Source organism: Pungitius pungitius, unplaced genomic scaffold, assembly GCF_949316345.1.
Source record: "Pungitius pungitius unplaced genomic scaffold, fPunPun2.1 scaffold_36, whole genome shotgun sequence".
Classification (NCBI taxonomy): Eukaryota; Metazoa; Chordata; class Actinopteri; order Perciformes; family Gasterosteidae; genus Pungitius; species Pungitius pungitius.
The window spans coordinates 175,626-198,441 of record NW_026909856.1 but is presented as its reverse complement, the minus strand read 5'-3'; the positions used below and the strand labels follow the sequence as shown (position 1 = coordinate 198,441).

General features: G+C 45.7%; 49 non-coding genes and 1 pseudogene across 49 annotated transcripts; all 50 read right to left on the bottom strand.

The window, feature by feature from the left end:
- Positions 1-126: 126 nt before the first annotated feature.
- On the bottom strand, positions 127-245 carry LOC134115823 (5S ribosomal RNA). Its single transcript, XR_009948174.1, has one exon. It is a non-coding gene; the product is annotated as a 5S ribosomal RNA (ribosomal RNA).
- A 339-nt stretch (positions 246-584) lies between these two features.
- LOC134115316 (5S ribosomal RNA) lies at positions 585-703 on the bottom strand. Its single transcript, XR_009947678.1, has one exon. It is a non-coding gene; the product is annotated as a 5S ribosomal RNA (ribosomal RNA).
- Positions 704-1,047: 344 nt separating this feature from the next.
- LOC134115822 (5S ribosomal RNA) lies at positions 1,048-1,166 on the bottom strand. Its single transcript, XR_009948173.1, has one exon. It is a non-coding gene; the product is annotated as a 5S ribosomal RNA (ribosomal RNA).
- A 339-nt stretch (positions 1,167-1,505) lies between these two features.
- Positions 1,506-1,624, bottom strand: LOC134115315 (5S ribosomal RNA). Its single transcript, XR_009947677.1, has one exon. It is a non-coding gene; the product is annotated as a 5S ribosomal RNA (ribosomal RNA).
- Positions 1,625-1,968: 344 nt separating this feature from the next.
- Positions 1,969-2,087, bottom strand: LOC134115821 (5S ribosomal RNA). Its single transcript, XR_009948172.1, has one exon. It is a non-coding gene; the product is annotated as a 5S ribosomal RNA (ribosomal RNA).
- A 339-nt stretch (positions 2,088-2,426) lies between these two features.
- On the bottom strand, positions 2,427-2,545 carry LOC134115612 (5S ribosomal RNA). The gene has a single exon (XR_009947974.1). It is a non-coding gene; the product is annotated as a 5S ribosomal RNA (ribosomal RNA).
- Positions 2,546-2,889: 344 nt separating this feature from the next.
- On the bottom strand, positions 2,890-3,008 carry LOC134115820 (5S ribosomal RNA). Its single transcript, XR_009948171.1, has one exon. It is a non-coding gene; the product is annotated as a 5S ribosomal RNA (ribosomal RNA).
- A 339-nt stretch (positions 3,009-3,347) lies between these two features.
- On the bottom strand, positions 3,348-3,466 carry LOC134115611 (5S ribosomal RNA). The gene has a single exon (XR_009947973.1). It is a non-coding gene; the product is annotated as a 5S ribosomal RNA (ribosomal RNA).
- A 344-nt stretch (positions 3,467-3,810) lies between these two features.
- On the bottom strand, positions 3,811-3,929 carry LOC134115819 (5S ribosomal RNA). Its single transcript, XR_009948170.1, has one exon. It is a non-coding gene; the product is annotated as a 5S ribosomal RNA (ribosomal RNA).
- Positions 3,930-4,268: 339 nt separating this feature from the next.
- On the bottom strand, positions 4,269-4,387 carry LOC134115610 (5S ribosomal RNA). Its single transcript, XR_009947972.1, has one exon. It is a non-coding gene; the product is annotated as a 5S ribosomal RNA (ribosomal RNA).
- A 344-nt stretch (positions 4,388-4,731) lies between these two features.
- Positions 4,732-4,850, bottom strand: LOC134115818 (5S ribosomal RNA). Its single transcript, XR_009948169.1, has one exon. It is a non-coding gene; the product is annotated as a 5S ribosomal RNA (ribosomal RNA).
- A 339-nt stretch (positions 4,851-5,189) lies between these two features.
- Positions 5,190-5,308, bottom strand: LOC134115314 (5S ribosomal RNA). The gene has a single exon (XR_009947676.1). It is a non-coding gene; the product is annotated as a 5S ribosomal RNA (ribosomal RNA).
- A 344-nt stretch (positions 5,309-5,652) lies between these two features.
- On the bottom strand, positions 5,653-5,771 carry LOC134115817 (5S ribosomal RNA). The gene has a single exon (XR_009948168.1). It is a non-coding gene; the product is annotated as a 5S ribosomal RNA (ribosomal RNA).
- A 339-nt stretch (positions 5,772-6,110) lies between these two features.
- On the bottom strand, positions 6,111-6,229 carry LOC134115608 (5S ribosomal RNA). The gene has a single exon (XR_009947970.1). It is a non-coding gene; the product is annotated as a 5S ribosomal RNA (ribosomal RNA).
- Positions 6,230-6,573: 344 nt separating this feature from the next.
- On the bottom strand, positions 6,574-6,692 carry LOC134115815 (5S ribosomal RNA). The gene has a single exon (XR_009948166.1). It is a non-coding gene; the product is annotated as a 5S ribosomal RNA (ribosomal RNA).
- A 339-nt stretch (positions 6,693-7,031) lies between these two features.
- Positions 7,032-7,150, bottom strand: LOC134115607 (5S ribosomal RNA). The gene has a single exon (XR_009947969.1). It is a non-coding gene; the product is annotated as a 5S ribosomal RNA (ribosomal RNA).
- Positions 7,151-7,494: 344 nt separating this feature from the next.
- On the bottom strand, positions 7,495-7,613 carry LOC134115814 (5S ribosomal RNA). The gene has a single exon (XR_009948165.1). It is a non-coding gene; the product is annotated as a 5S ribosomal RNA (ribosomal RNA).
- Positions 7,614-7,952: 339 nt separating this feature from the next.
- On the bottom strand, positions 7,953-8,071 carry LOC134115606 (5S ribosomal RNA). Its single transcript, XR_009947968.1, has one exon. It is a non-coding gene; the product is annotated as a 5S ribosomal RNA (ribosomal RNA).
- Positions 8,072-8,415: 344 nt separating this feature from the next.
- LOC134115813 (5S ribosomal RNA) lies at positions 8,416-8,534 on the bottom strand. Its single transcript, XR_009948164.1, has one exon. It is a non-coding gene; the product is annotated as a 5S ribosomal RNA (ribosomal RNA).
- Positions 8,535-8,873: 339 nt separating this feature from the next.
- On the bottom strand, positions 8,874-8,992 carry LOC134115605 (5S ribosomal RNA). The gene has a single exon (XR_009947967.1). It is a non-coding gene; the product is annotated as a 5S ribosomal RNA (ribosomal RNA).
- Positions 8,993-9,336: 344 nt separating this feature from the next.
- Positions 9,337-9,455, bottom strand: LOC134115812 (5S ribosomal RNA). The gene has a single exon (XR_009948163.1). It is a non-coding gene; the product is annotated as a 5S ribosomal RNA (ribosomal RNA).
- Positions 9,456-9,794: 339 nt separating this feature from the next.
- LOC134115604 (5S ribosomal RNA) lies at positions 9,795-9,913 on the bottom strand. Its single transcript, XR_009947966.1, has one exon. It is a non-coding gene; the product is annotated as a 5S ribosomal RNA (ribosomal RNA).
- A 344-nt stretch (positions 9,914-10,257) lies between these two features.
- LOC134115811 (5S ribosomal RNA) lies at positions 10,258-10,376 on the bottom strand. Its single transcript, XR_009948162.1, has one exon. It is a non-coding gene; the product is annotated as a 5S ribosomal RNA (ribosomal RNA).
- Positions 10,377-10,715: 339 nt separating this feature from the next.
- Positions 10,716-10,834, bottom strand: LOC134115603 (5S ribosomal RNA). Its single transcript, XR_009947965.1, has one exon. It is a non-coding gene; the product is annotated as a 5S ribosomal RNA (ribosomal RNA).
- Positions 10,835-11,178: 344 nt separating this feature from the next.
- On the bottom strand, positions 11,179-11,297 carry LOC134115810 (5S ribosomal RNA). The gene has a single exon (XR_009948161.1). It is a non-coding gene; the product is annotated as a 5S ribosomal RNA (ribosomal RNA).
- Positions 11,298-11,636: 339 nt separating this feature from the next.
- LOC134115602 (5S ribosomal RNA) lies at positions 11,637-11,755 on the bottom strand. The gene has a single exon (XR_009947964.1). It is a non-coding gene; the product is annotated as a 5S ribosomal RNA (ribosomal RNA).
- Positions 11,756-12,099: 344 nt separating this feature from the next.
- Positions 12,100-12,218, bottom strand: LOC134115809 (5S ribosomal RNA). The gene has a single exon (XR_009948160.1). It is a non-coding gene; the product is annotated as a 5S ribosomal RNA (ribosomal RNA).
- A 339-nt stretch (positions 12,219-12,557) lies between these two features.
- On the bottom strand, positions 12,558-12,676 carry LOC134115601 (5S ribosomal RNA). Its single transcript, XR_009947963.1, has one exon. It is a non-coding gene; the product is annotated as a 5S ribosomal RNA (ribosomal RNA).
- A 344-nt stretch (positions 12,677-13,020) lies between these two features.
- LOC134115808 (5S ribosomal RNA) lies at positions 13,021-13,139 on the bottom strand. The gene has a single exon (XR_009948159.1). It is a non-coding gene; the product is annotated as a 5S ribosomal RNA (ribosomal RNA).
- Positions 13,140-13,478: 339 nt separating this feature from the next.
- Positions 13,479-13,597, bottom strand: LOC134115600 (5S ribosomal RNA). The gene has a single exon (XR_009947962.1). It is a non-coding gene; the product is annotated as a 5S ribosomal RNA (ribosomal RNA).
- A 344-nt stretch (positions 13,598-13,941) lies between these two features.
- Positions 13,942-14,060, bottom strand: LOC134115807 (5S ribosomal RNA). The gene has a single exon (XR_009948158.1). It is a non-coding gene; the product is annotated as a 5S ribosomal RNA (ribosomal RNA).
- Positions 14,061-14,399: 339 nt separating this feature from the next.
- Positions 14,400-14,518, bottom strand: LOC134115599 (5S ribosomal RNA). Its single transcript, XR_009947961.1, has one exon. It is a non-coding gene; the product is annotated as a 5S ribosomal RNA (ribosomal RNA).
- A 344-nt stretch (positions 14,519-14,862) lies between these two features.
- On the bottom strand, positions 14,863-14,981 carry LOC134115806 (5S ribosomal RNA). The gene has a single exon (XR_009948157.1). It is a non-coding gene; the product is annotated as a 5S ribosomal RNA (ribosomal RNA).
- Positions 14,982-15,320: 339 nt separating this feature from the next.
- LOC134115739 (5S ribosomal RNA) lies at positions 15,321-15,439 on the bottom strand (annotated as a pseudogene).
- A 344-nt stretch (positions 15,440-15,783) lies between these two features.
- LOC134115804 (5S ribosomal RNA) lies at positions 15,784-15,902 on the bottom strand. Its single transcript, XR_009948155.1, has one exon. It is a non-coding gene; the product is annotated as a 5S ribosomal RNA (ribosomal RNA).
- Positions 15,903-16,241: 339 nt separating this feature from the next.
- LOC134115313 (5S ribosomal RNA) lies at positions 16,242-16,360 on the bottom strand. Its single transcript, XR_009947675.1, has one exon. It is a non-coding gene; the product is annotated as a 5S ribosomal RNA (ribosomal RNA).
- Positions 16,361-16,704: 344 nt separating this feature from the next.
- LOC134115803 (5S ribosomal RNA) lies at positions 16,705-16,823 on the bottom strand. The gene has a single exon (XR_009948154.1). It is a non-coding gene; the product is annotated as a 5S ribosomal RNA (ribosomal RNA).
- Positions 16,824-17,162: 339 nt separating this feature from the next.
- Positions 17,163-17,281, bottom strand: LOC134115312 (5S ribosomal RNA). Its single transcript, XR_009947674.1, has one exon. It is a non-coding gene; the product is annotated as a 5S ribosomal RNA (ribosomal RNA).
- Positions 17,282-17,625: 344 nt separating this feature from the next.
- On the bottom strand, positions 17,626-17,744 carry LOC134115802 (5S ribosomal RNA). Its single transcript, XR_009948153.1, has one exon. It is a non-coding gene; the product is annotated as a 5S ribosomal RNA (ribosomal RNA).
- A 339-nt stretch (positions 17,745-18,083) lies between these two features.
- LOC134115311 (5S ribosomal RNA) lies at positions 18,084-18,202 on the bottom strand. Its single transcript, XR_009947673.1, has one exon. It is a non-coding gene; the product is annotated as a 5S ribosomal RNA (ribosomal RNA).
- Positions 18,203-18,546: 344 nt separating this feature from the next.
- Positions 18,547-18,665, bottom strand: LOC134115801 (5S ribosomal RNA). The gene has a single exon (XR_009948152.1). It is a non-coding gene; the product is annotated as a 5S ribosomal RNA (ribosomal RNA).
- A 339-nt stretch (positions 18,666-19,004) lies between these two features.
- LOC134115310 (5S ribosomal RNA) lies at positions 19,005-19,123 on the bottom strand. Its single transcript, XR_009947672.1, has one exon. It is a non-coding gene; the product is annotated as a 5S ribosomal RNA (ribosomal RNA).
- A 344-nt stretch (positions 19,124-19,467) lies between these two features.
- LOC134115800 (5S ribosomal RNA) lies at positions 19,468-19,586 on the bottom strand. Its single transcript, XR_009948151.1, has one exon. It is a non-coding gene; the product is annotated as a 5S ribosomal RNA (ribosomal RNA).
- A 339-nt stretch (positions 19,587-19,925) lies between these two features.
- On the bottom strand, positions 19,926-20,044 carry LOC134115309 (5S ribosomal RNA). The gene has a single exon (XR_009947671.1). It is a non-coding gene; the product is annotated as a 5S ribosomal RNA (ribosomal RNA).
- A 344-nt stretch (positions 20,045-20,388) lies between these two features.
- Positions 20,389-20,507, bottom strand: LOC134115798 (5S ribosomal RNA). The gene has a single exon (XR_009948149.1). It is a non-coding gene; the product is annotated as a 5S ribosomal RNA (ribosomal RNA).
- A 339-nt stretch (positions 20,508-20,846) lies between these two features.
- LOC134115597 (5S ribosomal RNA) lies at positions 20,847-20,965 on the bottom strand. Its single transcript, XR_009947959.1, has one exon. It is a non-coding gene; the product is annotated as a 5S ribosomal RNA (ribosomal RNA).
- Positions 20,966-21,309: 344 nt separating this feature from the next.
- LOC134115797 (5S ribosomal RNA) lies at positions 21,310-21,428 on the bottom strand. The gene has a single exon (XR_009948148.1). It is a non-coding gene; the product is annotated as a 5S ribosomal RNA (ribosomal RNA).
- A 339-nt stretch (positions 21,429-21,767) lies between these two features.
- On the bottom strand, positions 21,768-21,886 carry LOC134115596 (5S ribosomal RNA). Its single transcript, XR_009947958.1, has one exon. It is a non-coding gene; the product is annotated as a 5S ribosomal RNA (ribosomal RNA).
- Positions 21,887-22,230: 344 nt separating this feature from the next.
- On the bottom strand, positions 22,231-22,349 carry LOC134115796 (5S ribosomal RNA). Its single transcript, XR_009948147.1, has one exon. It is a non-coding gene; the product is annotated as a 5S ribosomal RNA (ribosomal RNA).
- A 339-nt stretch (positions 22,350-22,688) lies between these two features.
- On the bottom strand, positions 22,689-22,807 carry LOC134115595 (5S ribosomal RNA). The gene has a single exon (XR_009947957.1). It is a non-coding gene; the product is annotated as a 5S ribosomal RNA (ribosomal RNA).
- Between the last annotated feature and the right edge of the window lie 9 nt (positions 22,808-22,816).

The following is a 22,816-nucleotide window of genomic DNA, read 5'->3' as shown; positions in this document are numbered from 1 at the left end:
ACACTAATTTAGCAATCATGAAACGGAATCATTTTGGATAATATTGTCTAATTTCCTTTCATATCCAACGTTAAAACAGGTGTACAATCTGCGGCGCTCGGCGGCTTTCGGAGAGAGAAGTGAAAAAGCTTACGGCACCTGGGATTCCCAGGCGGTCTTCCATCCAGGTACTAACCAGGCCCTGCTCTGCTTAGCTTCCGAGATCAGACGAGATCGGGCGGAACCAGAGAGGTATGGCCGTAAGCTGCTTTTTATCTTTTTCCTAATCCTTTATAATGCGTCAATGAATTATGACACGCCTGCCGTTGGCATCTTTGTGTGGGTTAAATAAGGGTATGCAAAGAAGGCTGTGACATCCCATGCCGAAAATTGGATGGACTAGAGAAGACCCGCCCAGGAGTCCCAGCCAATCGGTGAATGGCCATTGCAGTCCCCGCCACCTCAAATGGCCTGACGATGGTATGGACGTAAGCCACCTTTCATCTTCTTCCTATTGCATCTCTTCTACCATGTGAAATTTTTTTTACAATTGTGTAGGTGTACAATCTACGGCGCTGGGCGGCTTTCAGAGAGAGAAGTGAAAAAGCTTACGGCACCTGGGATTCCCAGGCGGTCTTCCATCCAGGTACTAACCAGGCCCTGCTCTGCTTAGCTTCCGAGATCAGACGAGATCGGGCGGAACCAGAGAGGTATGGACGTAAGCTGCTTTTCATCTTTTTCCTAATCCTTTAAAACGTGTCAAAGATAATCAGAAGTTTCTTTTTCTAAAATTGAAGCAGTTGTTAGCATTGGCAAGAGAGGTTCCTAAAGCCTGAAGGTAACTTTACTTTTCTTCACTGGCAATTCTAACATGTTGGGTTAGCACCTGTATTTCAACGGCTAAATTACAAACAACAGTATGCCAATCGTAAATGTTGACCAACACTAATTTAGCAATCATGAAACGGAATGATTTTGGATAATATTGTCTAATTTCCTTTCATATCCAACGTTAAAACAGGTGTACAATCTGCGGCGCTCGGCGGCTTTCGGAGAGAGAAGTGAAAAAGCTTACGGCACCTGGGATTCCCAGGCGGTCTTCCATCCAGGTACTAACCAGGCCCTGCTCTGCTTAGCTTCCGAGATCAGACGAGATCGGGCGGAACCAGAGAGGTATGGCCGTAAGCTGCTTTTTATCTTTTTCCTAATCCTTTATAATGCGTCAATGAATTATGACACGCCAGCCGTTGGCATCTTTGTGTGGGTTAAATAAGGGTATGCAAAGAAGGCTGTGACATCCCATGCCGAAAATTGGATGGACTAGAGAAGACCCGCCCAGGAGTCCCAGCCAATCGGTGAATGGCCATTGCAGTCCCCGCCACCTCAAATGGCCTGACGATGGTACGGACGTAAGCCACCTTTCATCTTCTTCCTATTGCATCTCTTCTACCATGTGAAATTTTTTTTACAATTGTGTAGGTGTACAATTTACGGCGCTGGGCGGCTTTCGGAGAGAGAAGTGAAAAAGCTTACGGCACCTGGGATTCCCAGGCGGTCTTCCATCCAGGTACTAACCAGGCCCTGCTCTGCTTAGCTTCCGAGATCAGACGAGATCGGGCGGAACCAGAGAGGTATGGACGTAAGCTGCTTTTCATCTTTTTCCTAATCCTTTAAAACGTGTCAAAGATAATCAGAAGTTTCTTTTTCTAAAATTGAAGCAGTTGTTAGCATTGGCAAGAGAGGTTCCTAAAGCCTGAAGGTAACTTTACTTTTCTTCACTGGCAATTCTAACATGTTGGGTTAGCACCTGTATTTCAACGGCTAAATTACAAACAACAGTATGCCAATCGTAAATGTTGACCAACACTAATTTAGCAATCATGAAACGGAATCATTTTGGATAATATTGTCTAATTTCCTTTCATATCCAACGTTAAAACAGGTGTACAATCTGCGGCGCTCGGCGGCTTTCGGAGAGAGAAGTGAAAAAGCTTACGGCACCTGGGATTCCCAGGCGGTCTTCCATCCAGGTACTAACCAGGCCCTGCTCTGCTTAGCTTCCGAGATCAGACGAGATCGGGCGGAACCAGAGAGGTATGGCCGTAAGCTGCTTTTTATCTTTTTCCTAATCCTTTATAATGCGTCAATGAATTATGACACGCCAGCCGTTGGCATCTTTGTGTGGGTTAAATAAGGGTATGCAAAGAAGGCTGTGACATCCCATGCCGAAAATTGGATGGACTAGAGAAGACCCGCCCAGGAGTCCCAGCCAATCGGTGAATGGCCATTGCAGTCCCCGCCACCTCAAATGGCCTGACGATGGTACGGACGTAAGACACCTTTCATCTTCTTCCTATTGCATCTCTTCTACAATGTGAATTTTTTTTTACAATTGTGTAGGTGTACAATCTACGGCGCTGGGCGGCTTTCAGAGAGAGAAGTGAAAAAGCTTACGGCACCTGGGATTCCCAGGCGGTCTTCCATCCAGGTACTAACCAGGCCCTGCTCTGCTTAGCTTCCGAGAACAGACGAGATCGGGCGGAACCAGAGAGGTATGGACGTAAGCTGCTTTTCATCTTTTTCCTAATCCTTTAAAACGTGTCAAAGATAATCAGAAGTTTCTTTTTCTAAAATTGAAGCAGTTCTTAGCATTGGCAAGAGAGGTTCCTAAAGCCTGAAGGTAACTTTACTTTTCTTCACTGGCAATTCTAACATGTTGGGTTAGCACCTGTATTTCAACGGCTAAATTACAAACAACAGTATGCCAATCGTAAATGTTGACCAACACTAATTTAGCAATCATGAAACGGAATGATTTTGGATAATATTGTCTAATTTCCTTTCATATCCAACGTTAAAACAGGTGTACAATCTGCGGCGCTCGGCGGCTTTCGGAGAGAGAAGTGAAAAAGCTTACGGCACCTGGGATTCCCAGGCGGTCTTCCATCCAGGTACTAACCAGGCCCTGCTCTGCTTAGCTTCCGAGATCAGACGAGATCGGGCGGAACCAGAGAGGTATGGCCGTAAGCTGCTTTTTATCTTTTTCCTAATCCTTTATAATGCGTCAATGAATTATGACACGCCAGCCGTTGGCATCTTTGTGTGGGTTAAATAAGGGTATGCAAAGAAGGCTGTGACATCCCATGCCGAAAATTGGATGGACTAGAGAAGACCCGCCCAGGAGTCCCAGCCAATCGGTGAATGGCCATTGCAGTCCCCGCCACCTCAAATGGCCTGACGATGGTACGGACGTAAGCCACCTTTCATCTTCTTCCTATTGCATCTCTTCTACAATGTGAATTTTTTTTTACAATTGTGTAGGTGTACAATCTACGGCGCTGGGCGGCTTTCAGAGAGAGAAGTGAAAAAGCTTACGGCACCTGGGATTCCCAGGCGGTCTTCCATCCAGGTACTAACCAGGCCCTGCTCTGCTTAGCTTCCGAGAACAGACGAGATCGGGCGGAACCAGAGAGGTATGGACGTAAGCTGCTTTTCATCTTTTTCCTAATCCTTTAAAACGTGTCAAAGATAATCAGAAGTTTCTTTTTCTAAAATTGAAGCAGTTGTTAGCATTGGCAAGAGAGGTTCCTAAAGCCTGAAGGTAACTTTACTTTTCTTCACTGGCAATTCTAACATGTTGGGTTAGCACCTGTATTTCAACGGCTAAATTACAAACAACAGTATGCCAATCGTAAATGTTGACCAACACTAATTTAGCAATCATGAAACGGAATCATTTTGGATAATATTGTCTAATTTCCTTTCATATCCAACGTTAAAACAGGTGTACAATCTGCGGCGCTCGGCGGCTTTCGGAGAGAGAAGTGAAAAAGCTTACGGCACCTGGGATTCCCAGGCGGTCTTCCATCCAGGTACTAACCAGGCCCTGCTCTGCTTAGCTTCCGAGATCAGACGAGATCGGGCGGAACCAGAGAGGTATGGCCGTAAGCTGCTTTTTATCTTTTTCCTAATCCTTTATAATGCGTCAATGAATTATGACACGCCAGCCGTTGGCATCTTTGTGTGGGTTAAATAAGGGTATGCAAAGAAGGCTGTGACATCCCATGCCGAAAATTGGATGGACTAGAGAAGACCCGCCCAGGAGTCCCAGCCAATCGGTGAATGGCCATTGCAGTCCCCGCCACCTCAAATGGCCTGACGATGGTACGGACGTAAGCCACCTTTCATCTTCTTCCTATTGCATCTCTTCTACAATGTGAATTTTTTTTTACAATTGTGTAGGTGTACAATCTACGGCGCTGGGCGGCTTTCAGAGAGAGAAGTGAAAAAGCTTACGGCACCTGGGATTCCCAGGCGGTCTTCCATCCAGGTACTAACCAGGCCCTGCTCTGCTTAGCTTCCGAGAACAGACGAGATCGGGCGGAACCAGAGAGGTATGGACGTAAGCTGCTTTTCATCTTTTTCCTAATCCTTTAAAACGTGTCAAAGATAATCAGAAGTTTCTTTTTCTAAAATTGAAGCAGTTCTTAGCATTGGCAAGAGAGGTTCCTAAAGCCTGAAGGTAACTTTACTTTTCTTCACTGGCAATTCTAACATGTTGGGTTAGCACCTGTATTTCAACGGCTAAATTACAAACAACAGTATGCCAATCGTAAATGTTGACCAACACTAATTTAGCAATCATGAAACGGAATCATTTTGGATAATATTGTCTAATTTCCTTTCATATCCAACGTTAAAACAGGTGTACAATCTGCGGCGCTCGGCGGCTTTCGGAGAGAGAAGTGAAAAAGCTTACGGCACCTGGGATTCCCAGGCGGTCTTCCATCCAGGTACTAACCAGGCCCTGCTCTGCTTAGCTTCCGAGATCAGACGAGATCGGGCGGAACCAGAGAGGTATGGCCGTAAGCTGCTTTTTATCTTTTTCCTAATCCTTTATAATGCGTCAATGAATTATGACACGCCAGCCGTTGGCATCTTTGTGTGGGTTAAATAAGGGTATGCAAAGAAGGCTGTGACATCCCATGCCGAAAATTGGATGGACTAGAGAAGACCCGCCCAGGAGTCCCAGCCAATCGGTGAATGGCCATTGCAGTCCCCGCCACCTCAAATGGCCTGACGATGGTATGGACGTAAGCCACCTTTCATCTTCTTCCTATTGCATCTCTTCTACAATGTGAATTTTTTTTTACAATTGTGTAGGTGTACAATCTACGGCGCTGGGCGGCTTTCAGAGAGAGAAGTGAAAAAGCTTACGGCACCTGGGATTCCCAGGCGGTCTTCCATCCAGGTACTAACCAGGCCCTGCTCTGCTTAGCTTCCGAGATCAGACGAGATCGGGCGGAACCAGAGAGGTATGGACGTAAGCTGCTTTTCATCTTTTTCCTAATCCTTTAAAACGTGTCAAAGATAATCAGAAGTTTCTTTTTCTAAAATTGAAGCAGTTCTTAGCATTGGCAAGAGAGGTTCCTAAAGCCTGAAGGTAACTTTACTTTTCTTCACTGGCAATTCTAACATGTTGGGTTAGCACCTGTATTTCAACGGCTAAATTACAAACAACAGTATGCCAATCGTAAATGTTGACCAACACTAATTTAGCAATCATGAAACGAAATCATTTTGGATAATATTGTCTAATTTCCTTTCATATCCAACGTTAAAACAGGTGTACAATCTGCGGCGCTCGGCGGCTTTCGGAGAGAGAAGTGAAAAAGCTTACGGCACCTGGGATTCCCAGGCGGTCTTCCATCCAGGTACTAACCAGGCCCTGCTCTGCTTAGCTTCCGAGATCAGACGAGATCGGGCGGAACCAGAGAGGTATGGCCGTAAGCTGCTTTTTATCTTTTTCCTAATCCTTTATAATGCGTCAATGAATTATGACACGCCAGCCGTTGGCATCTTTGTGTGGGTTAAATAAGGGTATGCAAAGAAGGCTGTGACATCCCATGCCGAAAATTGGATGGACTAGAGAAGACCCGCCCAGGAGTCCCAGCCAATCGGTGAATGGCCATTGCAGTCCCCGCCACCTCAAATGGCCTGACGATGGTATGGACGTAAGCCACCTTTCATCTTCTTCCTATTGCATCTCTTCTACAATGTGAATTTTTTTTTACAATTGTGTAGGTGTACAATCTACGGCGCTGGGCGGCTTTCAGAGAGAGAAGTGAAAAAGCTTACGGCACCTGGGATTCCCAGGCGGTCTTCCATCCAGGTACTAACCAGGCCCTGCTCTGCTTAGCTTCCGAGAACAGACGAGATCGGGCGGAACCAGAGAGGTATGGACGTAAGCTGCTTTTCATCTTTTTCCTAATCCTTTAAAACGTGTCAAAGATAATCAGAAGTTTCTTTTTCTAAAATTGAAGCAGTTGTTAGCATTGGCAAGAGAGGTTCCTAAAGCCTGAAGGTAACTTTACTTTTCTTCACTGGCAATTCTAACATGTTGGGTTAGCACCTGTATTTCAACGGCTAAATTACAAACAACAGTATGCCAATCGTAAATGTTGACCAACACTAATTTAGCAATCATGAAACGGAATCATTTTGGATAATATTGTCTAATTTCCTTTCATATCCAACGTTAAAACAGGTGTACAATCTGCGGCGCTCGGCGGCTTTCGGAGAGAGAAGTGAAAAAGCTTACGGCACCTGGGATTCCCAGGCGGTCTTCCATCCAGGTACTAACCAGGCCCTGCTCTGCTTAGCTTCCGAGATCAGACGAGATCGGGCGGAACCAGAGAGGTATGGCCGTAAGCTGCTTTTTATCTTTTTCCTAATCCTTTATAATGCGTCAATGAATTATGACACGCCAGCCGTTGGCATCTTTGTGTGGGTTAAATAAGGGTATGCAAAGAAGGCTGTGACATCCCATGCCGAAAATTGGATGGACTAGAGAAGACCCGCCCAGGAGTCCCAGCCAATCGGTGAATGGCCATTGCAGTCCCCGCCACCTCAAATGGCCTGACGATGGTACGGACGTAAGCCACCTTTCATCTTCTTCCTATTGCATCTCTTCTACAATGTGAATTTTTTTTTACAATTGTGTAGGTGTACAATCTACGGCGCTGGGCGGCTTTCAGAGAGAGAAGTGAAAAAGCTTACGGCACCTGGGATTCCCAGGCGGTCTTCCATCCAGGTACTAACCAGGCCCTGCTCTGCTTAGCTTCCGAGAACAGACGAGATCGGGCGGAACCAGAGAGGTATGGACGTAAGCTGCTTTTCATCTTTTTCCTAATCCTTTAAAACGTGTCAAAGATAATCAGAAGTTTCTTTTTCTAAAATTGAAGCAGTTGTTAGCATTGGCAAGAGAGGTTCCTAAAGCCTGAAGGTAACTTTACTTTTCTTCACTGGCAATTCTAACATGTTGGGTTAGCACCTGTATTTCAACGGCTAAATTACAAACAACAGTATGCCAATCGTAAATGTTGACCAACACTAATTTAGCAATCATGAAACGGAATCATTTTGGATAATATTGTCTAATTTCCTTTCATATCCAACGTTAAAACAGGTGTACAATCTGCGGCGCTCGGCGGCTTTCGGAGAGAGAAGTGAAAAAGCTTACGGCACCTGGGATTCCCAGGCGGTCTTCCATCCAGGTACTAACCAGGCCCTGCTCTGCTTAGCTTCCGAGATCAGACGAGATCGGGCGGAACCAGAGAGGTATGGCCGTAAGCTGCTTTTTATCTTTTTCCTAATCCTTTATAATGCGTCAATGAATTATGACACGCCAGCCGTTGGCATCTTTGTGTGGGTTAAATAAGGGTATGCAAAGAAGGCTGTGACATCCCATGCCGAAAATTGGATGGACTAGAGAAGACCCGCCCAGGAGTCCCAGCCAATCGGTGAATGGCCATTGCAGTCCCCGCCACCTCAAATGGCCTGACGATGGTACGGACGTAAGCCACCTTTCATCTTCTTCCTATTGCATCTCTTCTACAATGTGAATTTTTTTTTACAATTGTGTAGGTGTACAATCTACGGCGCTGGGCGGCTTTCAGAGAGAGAAGTGAAAAAGCTTACGGCACCTGGGATTCCCAGGCGGTCTTCCATCCAGGTACTAACCAGGCCCTGCTCTGCTTAGCTTCCGAGAACAGACGAGATCGGGCGGAACCAGAGAGGTATGGACGTAAGCTGCTTTTCATCTTTTTCCTAATCCTTTAAAACGTGTCAAAGATAATCAGAAGTTTCTTTTTCTAAAATTGAAGCAGTTGTTAGCATTGGCAAGAGAGGTTCCTAAAGCCTGAAGGTAACTTTACTTTTCTTCACTGGCAATTCTAACATGTTGGGTTAGCACCTGTATTTCAACGGCTAAATTACAAACAACAGTATGCCAATCGTAAATGTTGACCAACACTAATTTAGCAATCATGAAACGGAATCATTTTGGATAATATTGTCTAATTTCCTTTCATATCCAACGTTAAAACAGGTGTACAATCTGCGGCGCTCGGCGGCTTTCGGAGAGAGAAGTGAAAAAGCTTACGGCACCTGGGATTCCCAGGCGGTCTTCCATCCAGGTACTAACCAGGCCCTGCTCTGCTTAGCTTCCGAGATCAGACGAGATCGGGCGGAACCAGAGAGGTATGGCCGTAAGCTGCTTTTTATCTTTTTCCTAATCCTTTATAATGCGTCAATGAATTATGACACGCCAGCCGTTGGCATCTTTGTGTGGGTTAAATAAGGGTATGCAAAGAAGGCTGTGACATCCCATGCCGAAAATTGGATGGACTAGAGAAGACCCGCCCAGGAGTCCCAGCCAATCGGTGAATGGCCATTGCAGTCCCCGCCACCTCAAATGGCCTGACGATGGTACGGACGTAAGCCACCTTTCATCTTCTTCCTATTGCATCTCTTCTACAATGTGAATTTTTTTTTACAATTGTGTAGGTGTACAATCTACGGCGCTGGGCGGCTTTCAGAGAGAGAAGTGAAAAAGCTTACGGCACCTGGGATTCCCAGGCGGTCTTCCATCCAGGTACTAACCAGGCCCTGCTCTGCTTAGCTTCCGAGAACAGACGAGATCGGGCGGAACCAGAGAGGTATGGACGTAAGCTGCTTTTCATCTTTTTCCTAATCCTTTAAAACGTGTCAAAGATAATCAGAAGTTTCTTTTTCTAAAATTGAAGCAGTTGTTAGCATTGGCAAGAGAGGTTCCTAAAGCCTGAAGGTAACTTTACTTTTCTTCACTGGCAATTCTAACATGTTGGGTTAGCACCTGTATTTCAACGGCTAAATTACAAACAACAGTATGCCAATCGTAAATGTTGACCAACACTAATTTAGCAATCATGAAACGGAATCATTTTGGATAATATTGTCTAATTTCCTTTCATATCCAACGTTAAAACAGGTGTACAATCTGCGGCGCTCGGCGGCTTTCGGAGAGAGAAGTGAAAAAGCTTACGGCACCTGGGATTCCCAGGCGGTCTTCCATCCAGGTACTAACCAGGCCCTGCTCTGCTTAGCTTCCGAGATCAGACGAGATCGGGCGGAACCAGAGAGGTATGGCCGTAAGCTGCTTTTTATCTTTTTCCTAATCCTTTATAATGCGTCAATGAATTATGACACGCCAGCCGTTGGCATCTTTGTGTGGGTTAAATAAGGGTATGCAAAGAAGGCTGTGACATCCCATGCCGAAAATTGGATGGACTAGAGAAGACCCGCCCAGGAGTCCCAGCCAATCGGTGAATGGCCATTGCAGTCCCCGCCACCTCAAATGGCCTGACGATGGTACGGACGTAAGCCACCTTTCATCTTCTTCCTATTGCATCTCTTCTACAATGTGAATTTTTTTTTACAATTGTGTAGGTGTACAATCTACGGCGCTGGGCGGCTTTCAGAGAGAGAAGTGAAAAAGCTTACGGCACCTGGGATTCCCAGGCGGTCTTCCATCCAGGTACTAACCAGGCCCTGCTCTGCTTAGCTTCCGAGAACAGACGAGATCGGGCGGAACCAGAGAGGTATGGACGTAAGCTGCTTTTCATCTTTTTCCTAATCCTTTAAAACGTGTCAAAGATAATCAGAAGTTTCTTTTTCTAAAATTGAAGCAGTTCTTAGCATTGGCAAGAGAGGTTCCTAAAGCCTGAAGGTAACTTTACTTTTCTTCACTGGCAATTCTAACATGTTGGGTTAGCACCTGTATTTCAACGGCTAAATTACAAACAACAGTATGCCAATCGTAAATGTTGACCAACACTAATTTAGCAATCATGAAACGGAATCATTTTGGATAATATTGTCTAATTTCCTTTCATATCCAACGTTAAAACAGGTGTACAATCTGCGGCGCTCGGCGGCTTTCGGAGAGAGAAGTGAAAAAGCTTACGGCACCTGGGATTCCCAGGCGGTCTTCCATCCAGGTACTAACCAGGCCCTGCTCTGCTTAGCTTCCGAGATCAGACGAGATCGGGCGGAACCAGAGAGGTATGGCCGTAAGCTGCTTTTTATCTTTTTCCTAATCCTTTATAATGCGTCAATGAATTATGACACGCCAGCCGTTGGCATCTTTGTGTGGGTTAAATAAGGGTATGCAAAGAAGGCTGTGACATCCCATGCCGAAAATTGGATGGACTAGAGAAGACCCGCCCAGGAGTCCCAGCCAATCGGTGAATGGCCATTGCAGTCCCCGCCACCTCAAATGGCCTGACGATGGTACGGACGTAAGACACCTTTCATCTTCTTCCTATTGCATCTCTTCTACAATGTGAATTTTTTTTTACAATTGTGTAGGTGTACAATCTACGGCGCTGGGCGGCTTTCAGAGAGAGAAGTGACAAAGCTTACGGCACCTGGGATTCCCAGGCGGTCTTCCATCCAGGTACTAACCAGGCCCTGCTCTGCTTAGCTTCCGAGAACAGACGAGATCGGGCGGAACCAGAGAGGTATGGACGTAAGCTGCTTTTCATCTTTTTCCTAATCCTTTAAAACGTGTCAAAGATAATCAGAAGTTTCTTTTTCTAAAATTGAAGCAGTTCTTAGCATTGGCAAGAGAGGTTCCTAAAGCCTGAAGGTAACTTTACTTTTCTTCACTGGCAATTCTAACATGTTGGGTTAGCACCTGTATTTCAACGGCTAAATTACAAACAACAGTATGCCAATCGTAAATGTTGACCAACACTAATTTAGCAATCATGAAACGAAATCATTTTGGATAATATTGTCTAATTTCCTTTCATATCCAACGTTAAAACAGGTGTACAATCTGCGGCGCTCGGCGGCTTTCGGAGAGAGAAGTGAAAAAGCTTACGGCACCTGGGATTCCCAGGCGGTCTTCCATCCAGGTACTAACCAGGCCCTGCTCTGCTTAGCTTCCGAGATCAGACGAGATCGGGCGGAACCAGAGAGGTATGGCCGTAAGCTGCTTTTTATCTTTTTCCTAATCCTTTATAATGCGTCAATGAATTATGACACGCCAGCCGTTGGCATCTTTGTGTGGGTTAAATAAGGGTATGCAAAGAAGGCTGTGACATCCCATGCCGAAAATTGGATGGACTAGAGAAGACCCGCCCAGGAGTCCCAGCCAATCGGTGAATGGCCATTGCAGTCCCCGCCACCTCAAATGGCCTGACGATGGTATGGACGTAAGCCACCTTTCATCTTCTTCCTATTGCATCTCTTCTACAATGTGAATTTTTTTTTACAATTGTGTAGGTGTACAATCTACGGCGCTGGGCGGCTTTCAGAGAGAGAAGTGAAAAAGCTTACGGCACCTGGGATTCCCAGGCGGTCTTCCATCCAGGTACTAACCAGGCCCTGCTCTGCTTAGCTTCCGAGAACAGACGAGATCGGGCGGAACCAGAGAGGTATGGACGTAAGCTGCTTTTCATCTTTTTCCTAATCCTTTAAAACGTGTCAAAGATAATCAGAAGTTTCTTTTTCTAAAATTGAAGCAGTTGTTAGCATTGGCAAGAGAGGTTCCTAAAGCCTGAAGGTAACTTTACTTTTCTTCACTGGCAATTCTAACATGTTGGGTTAGCACCTGTATTTCAACGGCTAAATTACAAACAACAGTATGCCAATCGTAAATGTTGACCAACACTAATTTAGCAATCATGAAACGGAATCATTTTGGATAATATTGTCTAATTTCCTTTCATATCCAACGTTAAAACAGGTGTACAATCTGCGGCGCTCGGCGGCTTTCGGAGAGAGAAGTGAAAAAGCTTACGGCACCTGGGATTCCCAGGCGGTCTTCCATCCAGGTACTAACCAGGCCCTGCTCTGCTTAGCTTCCGAGATCAGACGAGATCGGGCGGAACCAGAGAGGTATGGCCGTAAGCTGCTTTTTATCTTTTTCCTAATCCTTTATAATGCGTCAATGAATTATGACACGCCAGCCGTTGGCATCTTTGTGTGGGTTAAATAAGGGTATGCAAAGAAGGCTGTGACATCCCATGCCGAAAATTGGATGGACTAGAGAAGACCCGCCCAGGAGTCCCAGCCAATCGGTGAATGGCCATTGCAGTCCCCGCCACCTCAAATGGCCTGACGATGGTACGGACGTAAGCCACCTTTCATCTTCTTCCTATTGCATCTCTTCTACAATGTGAATTTTTTTTTACAATTGTGTAGGTGTACAATCTACGGCGCTGGGCGGCTTTCAGAGAGAGAAGTGAAAAAGCTTACGGCACCTGGGATTCCCAGGCGGTCTTCCATCCAGGTACTAACCAGGCCCTGCTCTGCTTAGCTTCCGAGAACAGACGAGATCGGGCGGAACCAGAGAGGTATGGACGTAAGCTGCTTTTCATCTTTTTCCTAATCCTTTAAAACGTGTCAAAGATAATCAGAAGTTTCTTTTTCTAAAATTGAAGCAGTTGTTAGCATTGGCAAGAGAGGTTCCTAAAGCCTGAAGGTAACTTTACTTTTCTTCACTGGCAATTCTAACATGTTGGGTTAGCACCTGTATTTCAACGGCTAAATTACAAACAACAGTATGCCAATCGTAAATGTTGACCAACACTAATTTAGCAATCATGAAACGGAATCATTTTGGATAATATTGTCTAATTTCCTTTCATATCCAACGTTAAAACAGGTGTACAATCTGCGGCGCTCGGCGGCTTTCGGAGAGAGAAGTGAAAAAGCTTACGGCACCTGGGATTCCCAGGCGGTCTTCCATCCAGGTACTAACCAGGCCCTGCTCTGCTTAGCTTCCGAGATCAGACGAGATCGGGCGGAACCAGAGAGGTATGGCCGTAAGCTGCTTTTTATCTTTTTCCTAATCCTTTATAATGCGTCAATGAATTATGACACGCCAGCCGTTGGCATCTTTGTGTGGGTTAAATAAGGGTATGCAAAGAAGGCTGTGACATCCCATGCCGAAAATTGGATGGACTAGAGAAGACCCGCCCAGGAGTCCCAGCCAATCGGTGAATGGCCATTGCAGTCCCCGCCACCTCAAATGGCCTGACGATGGTATGGACGTAAGCCACCTTTCATCTTCTTCCTATTGCATCTCTTCTACAATGTGAATTTTTTTTTACAATTGTGTAGGTGTACAATCTACGGCGCTGGGCGGCTTTCAGAGAGAGAAGTGAAAAAGCTTACGGCACCTGGGATTCCCAGGCGGTCTTCCATCCAGGTACTAACCAGGCCCTGCTCTGCTTAGCTTCCGAGAACAGACGAGATCGGGCGGAACCAGAGAGGTATGGACGTAAGCTGCTTTTCATCTTTTTCCTAATCCTTTAAAACGTGTCAAAGATAATCAGAAGTTTCTTTTTCTAAAATTGAAGCAGTTGTTAGCATTGGCAAGAGAGGTTCCTAAAGCCTGAAGGTAACTTTACTTTTCTTCACTGGCAATTCTAACATGTTGGGTTAGCACCTGTATTTCAACGGCTAAATTACAAACAACAGTATGCCAATCGTAAATGTTGACCAACACTAATTTAGCAATCATGAAACGGAATCATTTTGGATAATATTGTCTAATTTCCTTTCATATCCAACGTTAAAACAGGTGTACAATCTGCGGCGCTCGGCGGCTTTCGGAGAGAGAAGTGAAAAAGCTTACGGCACCTGGGATTCCCAGGCGGTCTTCCATCCAGGTACTAACCAGGCCCTGCTCTGCTTAGCTTCCGAGATCAGACGAGATCGGGCGGAACCAGAGAGGTATGGCCGTAAGCTGCTTTTTATCTTTTTCCTAATCCTTTATAATGCGTCAATGAATTATGACACGCCAGCCGTTGGCATCTTTGTGTGGGTTAAATAAGGGTATGCAAAGAAGGCTGTGACATCCCATGCCGAAAATTGGATGGACTAGAGAAGACCCGCCCAGGAGTCCCAGCCAATCGGTGAATGGCCATTGCAGTCCCCGCCACCTCAAATGGCCTGACGATGGTACGGACGTAAGCCACCTTTCATCTTCTTCCTATTGCATCTCTTCTACAATGTGAATTTTTTTTTACAATTGTGTAGGTGTACAATCTACGGCGCTGGGCGGCTTTCAGAGAGAGAAGTGAAAAAGCTTACGGCACCTGGGATTCCCAGGCGGTCTTCCATCCAGGTACTAACCAGGCCCTGCTCTGCTTAGCTTCCGAGAACAGACGAGATCGGGCGGAACCAGAGAGGTATGGACGTAAGCTGCTTTTCATCTTTTTCCTAATCCTTTAAAACGTGTCAAAGATAATCAGAAGTTTCTTTTTCTAAAATTGAAGCAGTTGTTAGCATTGGCAAGAGAGGTTCCTAAAGCCTGAAGGTAACTTTACTTTTCTTCACTGGCAATTCTAACATGTTGGGTTAGCACCTGTATTTCAACGGCTAAATTACAAACAACAGTATGCCAATCGTAAATGTTGACCAACACTAATTTAGCAATCATGAAACGGAATCATTTTGGATAATATTGTCTAATTTCCTTTCATATCCAACGTTAAAACAGGTGTACAATCTGCGGCGCTCGGCGGCTTTCGGAGAGAGAAGTGAAAAAGCTTACGGCACCTGGGATTCCCAGGCGGTCTTCCATCCAGGTACTAACCAGGCCCTGCTCTGCTTAGCTTCCGAGATCAGACGAGATCGGGCGGAACCAGAGAGGTATGGCCGTAAGCTGCTTTTTATCTTTTTCCTAATCCTTTATAATGCGTCAATGAATTATGACACGCCAGCCGTTGGCATCTTTGTGTGGGTTAAATAAGGGTATGCAAAGAAGGCTGTGACATCCCATGCCGAAAATTGGATGGACTAGAGAAGACCCGCCCAGGAGTCCCAGCCAATCGGTGAATGGCCATTGCAGTCCCCGCCACCTCAAATGGCCTGACGATGGTACGGACGTAAGCCACCTTTCATCTTCTTCCTATTGCATCTCTTCTACAATGTGAATTTTTTTTTACAATTGTGTAGGTGTACAATCTACGGCGCTGGGCGGCTTTCAGAGAGAGAAGTGAAAAAGCTTACGGCACCTGGGATTCCCAGGCGGTCTTCCATCCAGGTACTAACCAGGCCCTGCTCTGCTTAGCTTCCGAGAACAGACGAGATCGGGCGGAACCAGAGAGGTATGGATGTAAGCTGCTTTTCATCTTTTTCCTAATCCTTTAAAACGTGTCAAAGATAATCAGAAGTTTCTTTTTCTAAAATTGAAGCAGTTGTTAGCATTGGCAAGAGAGGTTCCTAAAGCCTGAAGGTAACTTTACTTTTCTTCACTGGCAATTCTAACATGTTGGGTTAGCACCTGTATTTCAACGGCTAAATTACAAACAACAGTATGCCAATCGTAAATGTTGACCAACACTAATTTAGCAATCATGAAACGGAATCATTTTGGATAATATTGTCTAATTTCCTTTCATATCCAACGTTAAAACAGGTGTACAATCTGCGGCGCTCGGCGGCTTTCGGAGAGAGAAGTGAAAAAGCTTACGGCACCTGGGATTCCCAGGCGGTCTTCCATCCAGGTACTAACCAGGCCCTGCTCTGCTTAGCTTCCGAGATCAGACGAGATCGGGCGGAACCAGAGAGGTATGGCCGTAAGCTGCTTTTTATCTTTTTCCTAATCCTTTATAATGCGTCAATGAATTATGACACGCCAGCCGTTGGCATCTTTGTGTGGGTTAAATAAGGGTATGCAAAGAAGGCTGTGACATCCCATGCCGAAAATTGGATGGACTAGAGAAGACCCGCCCAGGAGTCCCAGCCAATCGGTGAATGGCCATTGCAGTCCCCGCCACCTCAAATGGCCTGACGATGGTATGGACGTAAGCCACCTTTCATCTTCTTCCTATTGCATCTCTTCTACAATGTGAATTTTTTTTTACAATTGTGTAGGTGTACAATCTACGGCGCTGGGCGGCTTTCAGAGAGAGAAGTGAAAAAGCTTACGGCACCTGGGATTCCCAGGCGGTCTTCCATCCAGGTACTAACCAGGCCCTGCTCTGCTTAGCTTCCGAGATCAGACGAGATCGGGCGGAACCAGAGAGGTATGGACGTAAGCTGCTTTTCATCTTTTTCCTAATCCTTTAAAACGTGTCAAAGATAATCAGAAGTTTCTTTTTCTAAAATTGAAGCAGTTCTTAGCATTGGCAAGAGAGGTTCCTAAAGCCTGAAGGTAACTTTACTTTTCTTCACTGGCAATTCTAACATGTTGGGTTAGCACCTGTATTTCAACGGCTAAATTACAAACAACAGTATGCCAATCGTAAATGTTGACCAACACTAATTTAGCAATCATGAAACGGAATCATTTTGGATAATATTGTCTAATTTCCTTTCATATCCAACGTTAAAACAGGTGTACAATCTGCGGCGCTCGGCGGCTTTCGGAGAGAGAAGTGAAAAAGCTTACGGCACCTGGGATTCCCAGGCGGTCTTCCATCCAGGTACTAACCAGGCCCTGCTCTGCTTAGCTTCCGAGATCAGACGAGATCGGGCGGAACCAGAGAGGTATGGCCGTAAGCTGCTTTTTATCTTTTTCCTAATCCTTTATAATGCGTCAATGAATTATGACACGCCTGCCGTTGGCATCTTTGTGTGGGTTAAATAAGGGTATGCAAAGAAGGCTGTGACATCCCATGCCGAAAATTGGATGGACTAGAGAAGACCCGCCCAGGAGTCCCAGCCAATCGGTGAATGGCCATTGCAGTCCCCGCCACCTCAAATGGCCTGACGATGGTATGGACGTAAGCCACCTTTCATCTTCTTCCTATTGCATCTCTTCTACCATGTGAAATTTTTTTTACAATTGTGTAGGTGTACAATCTACGGCGCTGGGCGGCTTTCAGAGAGAGAAGTGAAAAAGCTTACGGCACCTGGGATTCCCAGGCGGTCTTCCATCCAGGTACTAACCAGGCCCTGCTCTGCTTAGCTTCCGAGATCAGACGAGATCGGGCGGAACCAGAGAGGTATGGACGTAAGCTGCTTTTCATCTTTTTCCTAATCCTTTAAAACGTGTCAAAGATAATCAGAAGTTTCTTTTTCTAAAATTGAAGCAGTTGTTAGCATTGGCAAGAGAGGTTCCTAAAGCCTGAAGGTAACTTTACTTTTCTTCACTGGCAATTCTAACATGTTGGGTTAGCACCTGTATTTCAACGGCTAAATTACAAACAACAGTATGCCAATCGTAAATGTTGACCAACACTAATTTAGCAATCATGAAACGGAATGATTTTGGATAATATTGTCTAATTTCCTTTCATATCCAACGTTAAAACAGGTGTACAATCTGCGGCGCTCGGCGGCTTTCGGAGAGAGAAGTGAAAAAGCTTACGGCACCTGGGATTCCCAGGCGGTCTTCCATCCAGGTACTAACCAGGCCCTGCTCTGCTTAGCTTCCGAGATCAGACGAGATCGGGCGGAACCAGAGAGGTATGGCCGTAAGCTGCTTTTTATCTTTTTCCTAATCCTTTATAATGCGTCAATGAATTATGACACGCCAGCCGTTGGCATCTTTGTGTGGGTTAAATAAGGGTATGCAAAGAAGGCTGTGACATCCCATGCCGAAAATTGGATGGACTAGAGAAGACCCGCCCAGGAGTCCCAGCCAATCGGTGAATGGCCATTGCAGTCCCCGCCACCTCAAATGGCCTGACGATGGTACGGACGTAAGCCACCTTTCATCTTCTTCCTATTGCATCTCTTCTACCATGTGAAATTTTTTTTACAATTGTGTAGGTGTACAATTTACGGCGCTGGGCGGCTTTCGGAGAGAGAAGTGAAAAAGCTTACGGCACCTGGGATTCCCAGGCGGTCTTCCATCCAGGTACTAACCAGGCCCTGCTCTGCTTAGCTTCCGAGATCAGACGAGATCGGGCGGAACCAGAGAGGTATGGACGTAAGCTGCTTTTCATCTTTTTCCTAATCCTTTAAAACGTGTCAAAGATAATCAGAAGTTTCTTTTTCTAAAATTGAAGCAGTTGTTAGCATTGGCAAGAGAGGTTCCTAAAGCCTGAAGGTAACTTTACTTTTCTTCACTGGCAATTCTAACATGTTGGGTTAGCACCTGTATTTCAACGGCTAAATTACAAACAACAGTATGCCAATCGTAAATGTTGACCAACACTAATTTAGCAATCATGAAACGGAATCATTTTGGATAATATTGTCTAATTTCCTTTCATATCCAACGTTAAAACAGGTGTACAATCTGCGGCGCTCGGCGGCTTTCGGAGAGAGAAGTGAAAAAGCTTACGGCACCTGGGATTCCCAGGCGGTCTTCCATCCAGGTACTAACCAGGCCCTGCTCTGCTTAGCTTCCGAGATCAGACGAGATCGGGCGGAACCAGAGAGGTATGGCCGTAAGCTGCTTTTTATCTTTTTCCTAATCCTTTATAATGCGTCAATGAATTATGACACGCCTGCCGTTGGCATCTTTGTGTGGGTTAAATAAGGGTATGCAAAGAAGGCTGTGACATCCCATGCCGAAAATTGGATGGACTAGAGAAGACCCGCCCAGGAGTCCCAGCCAATCGGTGAATGGCCATTGCAGTCCCCGCCACCTCAAATGGCCTGACGATGGTATGGACGTAAGCCACCTTTCATCTTCTTCCTATTGCATCTCTTCTACCATGTGAAATTTTTTTTACAATTGTGTAGGTGTACAATCTACGGCGCTGGGCGGCTTTCAGAGAGAGAAGTGAAAAAGCTTACGGCACCTGGGATTCCCAGGCGGTCTTCCATCCAGGTACTAACCAGGCCCTGCTCTGCTTAGCTTCCGAGATCAGACGAGATCGGGCGGAACCAGAGAGGTATGGACGTAAGCTGCTTTTCATCTTTTTCCTAATCCTTTAAAACGTGTCAAAGATAATCAGAAGTTTCTTTTTCTAAAATTGAAGCAGTTGTTAGCATTGGCAAGAGAGGTTCCTAAAGCCTGAAGGTAACTTTACTTTTCTTCACTGGCAATTCTAACATGTTGGGTTAGCACCTGTATTTCAACGGCTAAATTACAAACAACAGTATGCCAATCGTAAATGTTGACCAACACTAATTTAGCAATCATGAAACGGAATGATTTTGGATAATATTGTCTAATTTCCTTTCATATCCAACGTTAAAACAGGTGTACAATCTGCGGCGCTCGGCGGCTTTCGGAGAGAGAAGTGAAAAAGCTTACGGCACCTGGGATTCCCAGGCGGTCTTCCATCCAGGTACTAACCAGGCCCTGCTCTGCTTAGCTTCCGAGATCAGACGAGATCGGGCGGAACCAGAGAGGTATGGCCGTAAGCTGCTTTTTATCTTTTTCCTAATCCTTTATAATGCGTCAATGAATTATGACACGCCAGCCGTTGGCATCTTTGTGTGGGTTAAATAAGGGTATGCAAAGAAGGCTGTGACATCCCATGCCGAAAATTGGATGGACTAGAGAAGACCCGCCCAGGAGTCCCAGCCAATCGGTGAATGGCCATTGCAGTCCCCGCCACCTCAAATGGCCTGACGATGGTACGGACGTAAGCCACCTTTCATCTTCTTCCTATTGCATCTCTTCTACCATGTGAAATTTTTTTTACAATTGTGTAGGTGTACAATTTACGGCGCTGGGCGGCTTTCGGAGAGAGAAGTGAAAAAGCTTACGGCACCTGGGATTCCCAGGCGGTCTTCCATCCAGGTACTAACCAGGCCCTGCTCTGCTTAGCTTCCGAGATCAGACGAGATCGGGCGGAACCAGAGAGGTATGGACGTAAGCTGCTTTTCATCTTTTTCCTAATCCTTTAAAACGTGTCAAAGATAATCAGAAGTTTCTTTTTCTAAAATTGAAGCAGTTGTTAGCATTGGCAAGAGAGGTTCCTAAAGCCTGAAGGTAACTTTACTTTTCTTCACTGGCAATTCTAACATGTTGGGTTAGCACCTGTATTTCAACGGCTAAATTACAAACAACAGTATGCCAATCGTAAATGTTGACCAACACTAATTTAGCAATCATGAAACGGAATCATTTTGGATAATATTGTCTAATTTCCTTTCATATCCAACGTTAAAACAGGTGTACAATCTGCGGCGCTCGGCGGCTTTCGGAGAGAGAAGTGAAAAAGCTTACGGCACCTGGGATTCCCAGGCGGTCTTCCATCCAGGTACTAACCAGGCCCTGCTCTGCTTAGCTTCCGAGATCAGACGAGATCGGGCGGAACCAGAGAGGTATGGCCGTAAGCTGCTTTTTATCTTTTTCCTAATCCTTTATAATGCGTCAATGAATTATGACACGCCAGCCGTTGGCATCTTTGTGTGGGTTAAATAAGGGTATGCAAAGAAGGCTGTGACATCCCATGCCGAAAATTGGATGGACTAGAGAAGACCCGCCCAGGAGTCCCAGCCAATCGGTGAATGGCCATTGCAGTCCCCGCCACCTCAAATGGCCTGACGATGGTACGGACGTAAGACACCTTTCATCTTCTTCCTATTGCATCTCTTCTACAATGTGAATTTTTTTTTACAATTGTGTAGGTGTACAATCTACGGCGCTGGGCGGCTTTCAGAGAGAGAAGTGAAAAAGCTTACGGCACCTGGGATTCCCAGGCGGTCTTCCATCCAGGTACTAACCAGGCCCTGCTCTGCTTAGCTTCCGAGAACAGACGAGATCGGGCGGAACCAGAGAGGTATGGACGTAAGCTGCTTTTCATCTTTTTCCTAATCCTTTAAAACGTGTCAAAGATAATCAGAAGTTTCTTTTTCTAAAATTGAAGCAGTTCTTAGCATTGGCAAGAGAGGTTCCTAAAGCCTGAAGGTAACTTTACTTTTCTTCACTGGCAATTCTAACATGTTGGGTTAGCACCTGTATTTCAACGGCTAAATTACAAACAACAGTATGCCAATCGTAAATGTTGACCAACACTAATTTAGCAATCATGAAACGGAATGATTTTGGATAATATTGTCTAATTTCCTTTCATATCCAACGTTAAAACAGGTGTACAATCTGCGGCGCTCGGCGGCTTTCGGAGAGAGAAGTGAAAAAGCTTACGGCACCTGGGATTCCCAGGCGGTCTTCCATCCAGGTACTAACCAGGCCCTGCTCTGCTTAGCTTCCGAGATCAGACGAGATCGGGCGGAACCAGAGAGGTATGGCCGTAAGCTGCTTTTTATCTTTTTCCTAATCCTTTATAATGCGTCAATGAATTATGACACGCCAGCCGTTGGCATCTTTGTGTGGGTTAAATAAGGGTATGCAAAGAAGGCTGTGACATCCCATGCCGAAAATTGGATGGACTAGAGAAGACCCGCCCAGGAGTCCCAGCCAATCGGTGAATGGCCATTGCAGTCCCCGCCACCTCAAATGGCCTGACGATGGTACGGACGTAAGCCACCTTTCATCTTCTTCCTATTGCATCTCTTCTACAATGTGAATTTTTTTTTACAATTGTGTAGGTGTACAATCTACGGCGCTGGGCGGCTTTCAGAGAGAGAAGTGAAAAAGCTTACGGCACCTGGGATTCCCAGGCGGTCTTCCATCCAGGTACTAACCAGGCCCTGCTCTGCTTAGCTTCCGAGAACAGACGAGATCGGGCGGAACCAGAGAGGTATGGACGTAAGCTGCTTTTCATCTTTTTCCTAATCCTTTAAAACGTGTCAAAGATAATCAGAAGTTTCTTTTTCTAAAATTGAAGCAGTTGTTAGCATTGGCAAGAGAGGTTCCTAAAGCCTGAAGGTAACTTTACTTTTCTTCACTGGCAATTCTAACATGTTGGGTTAGCACCTGTATTTCAACGGCTAAATTACAAACAACAGTATGCCAATCGTAAATGTTGACCAACACTAATTTAGCAATCATGAAACGGAATCATTTTGGATAATATTGTCTAATTTCCTTTCATATCCAACGTTAAAACAGGTGTACAATCTGCGGCGCTCGGCGGCTTTCGGAGAGAGAAGTGAAAAAGCTTACGGCACCTGGGATTCCCAGGCGGTCTTCCATCCAGGTACTAACCAGGCCCTGCTCTGCTTAGCTTCCGAGATCAGACGAGATCGGGCGGAACCAGAGAGGTATGGCCGTAAGCTGCTTTTTATCTTTTTCCTAATCCTTTATAATGCGTCAATGAATTATGACACGCCAGCCGTTGGCATCTTTGTGTGGGTTAAATAAGGGTATGCAAAGAAGGCTGTGACATCCCATGCCGAAAATTGGATGGACTAGAGAAGACCCGCCCAGGAGTCCCAGCCAATCGGTGAATGGCCATTGCAGTCCCCGCCACCTCAAATGGCCTGACGATGGTACGGACGTAAGCCACCTTTCATCTTCTTCCTATTGCATCTCTTCTACAATGTGAATTTTTTTTTACAATTGTGTAGGTGTACAATCTACGGCGCTGGGCGGCTTTCAGAGAGAGAAGTGAAAAAGCTTACGGCACCTGGGATTCCCAGGCGGTCTTCCATCCAGGTACTAACCAGGCCCTGCTCTGCTTAGCTTCCGAGAACAGACGAGATCGGGCGGAACCAGAGAGGTATGGACGTAAGCTGCTTTTCA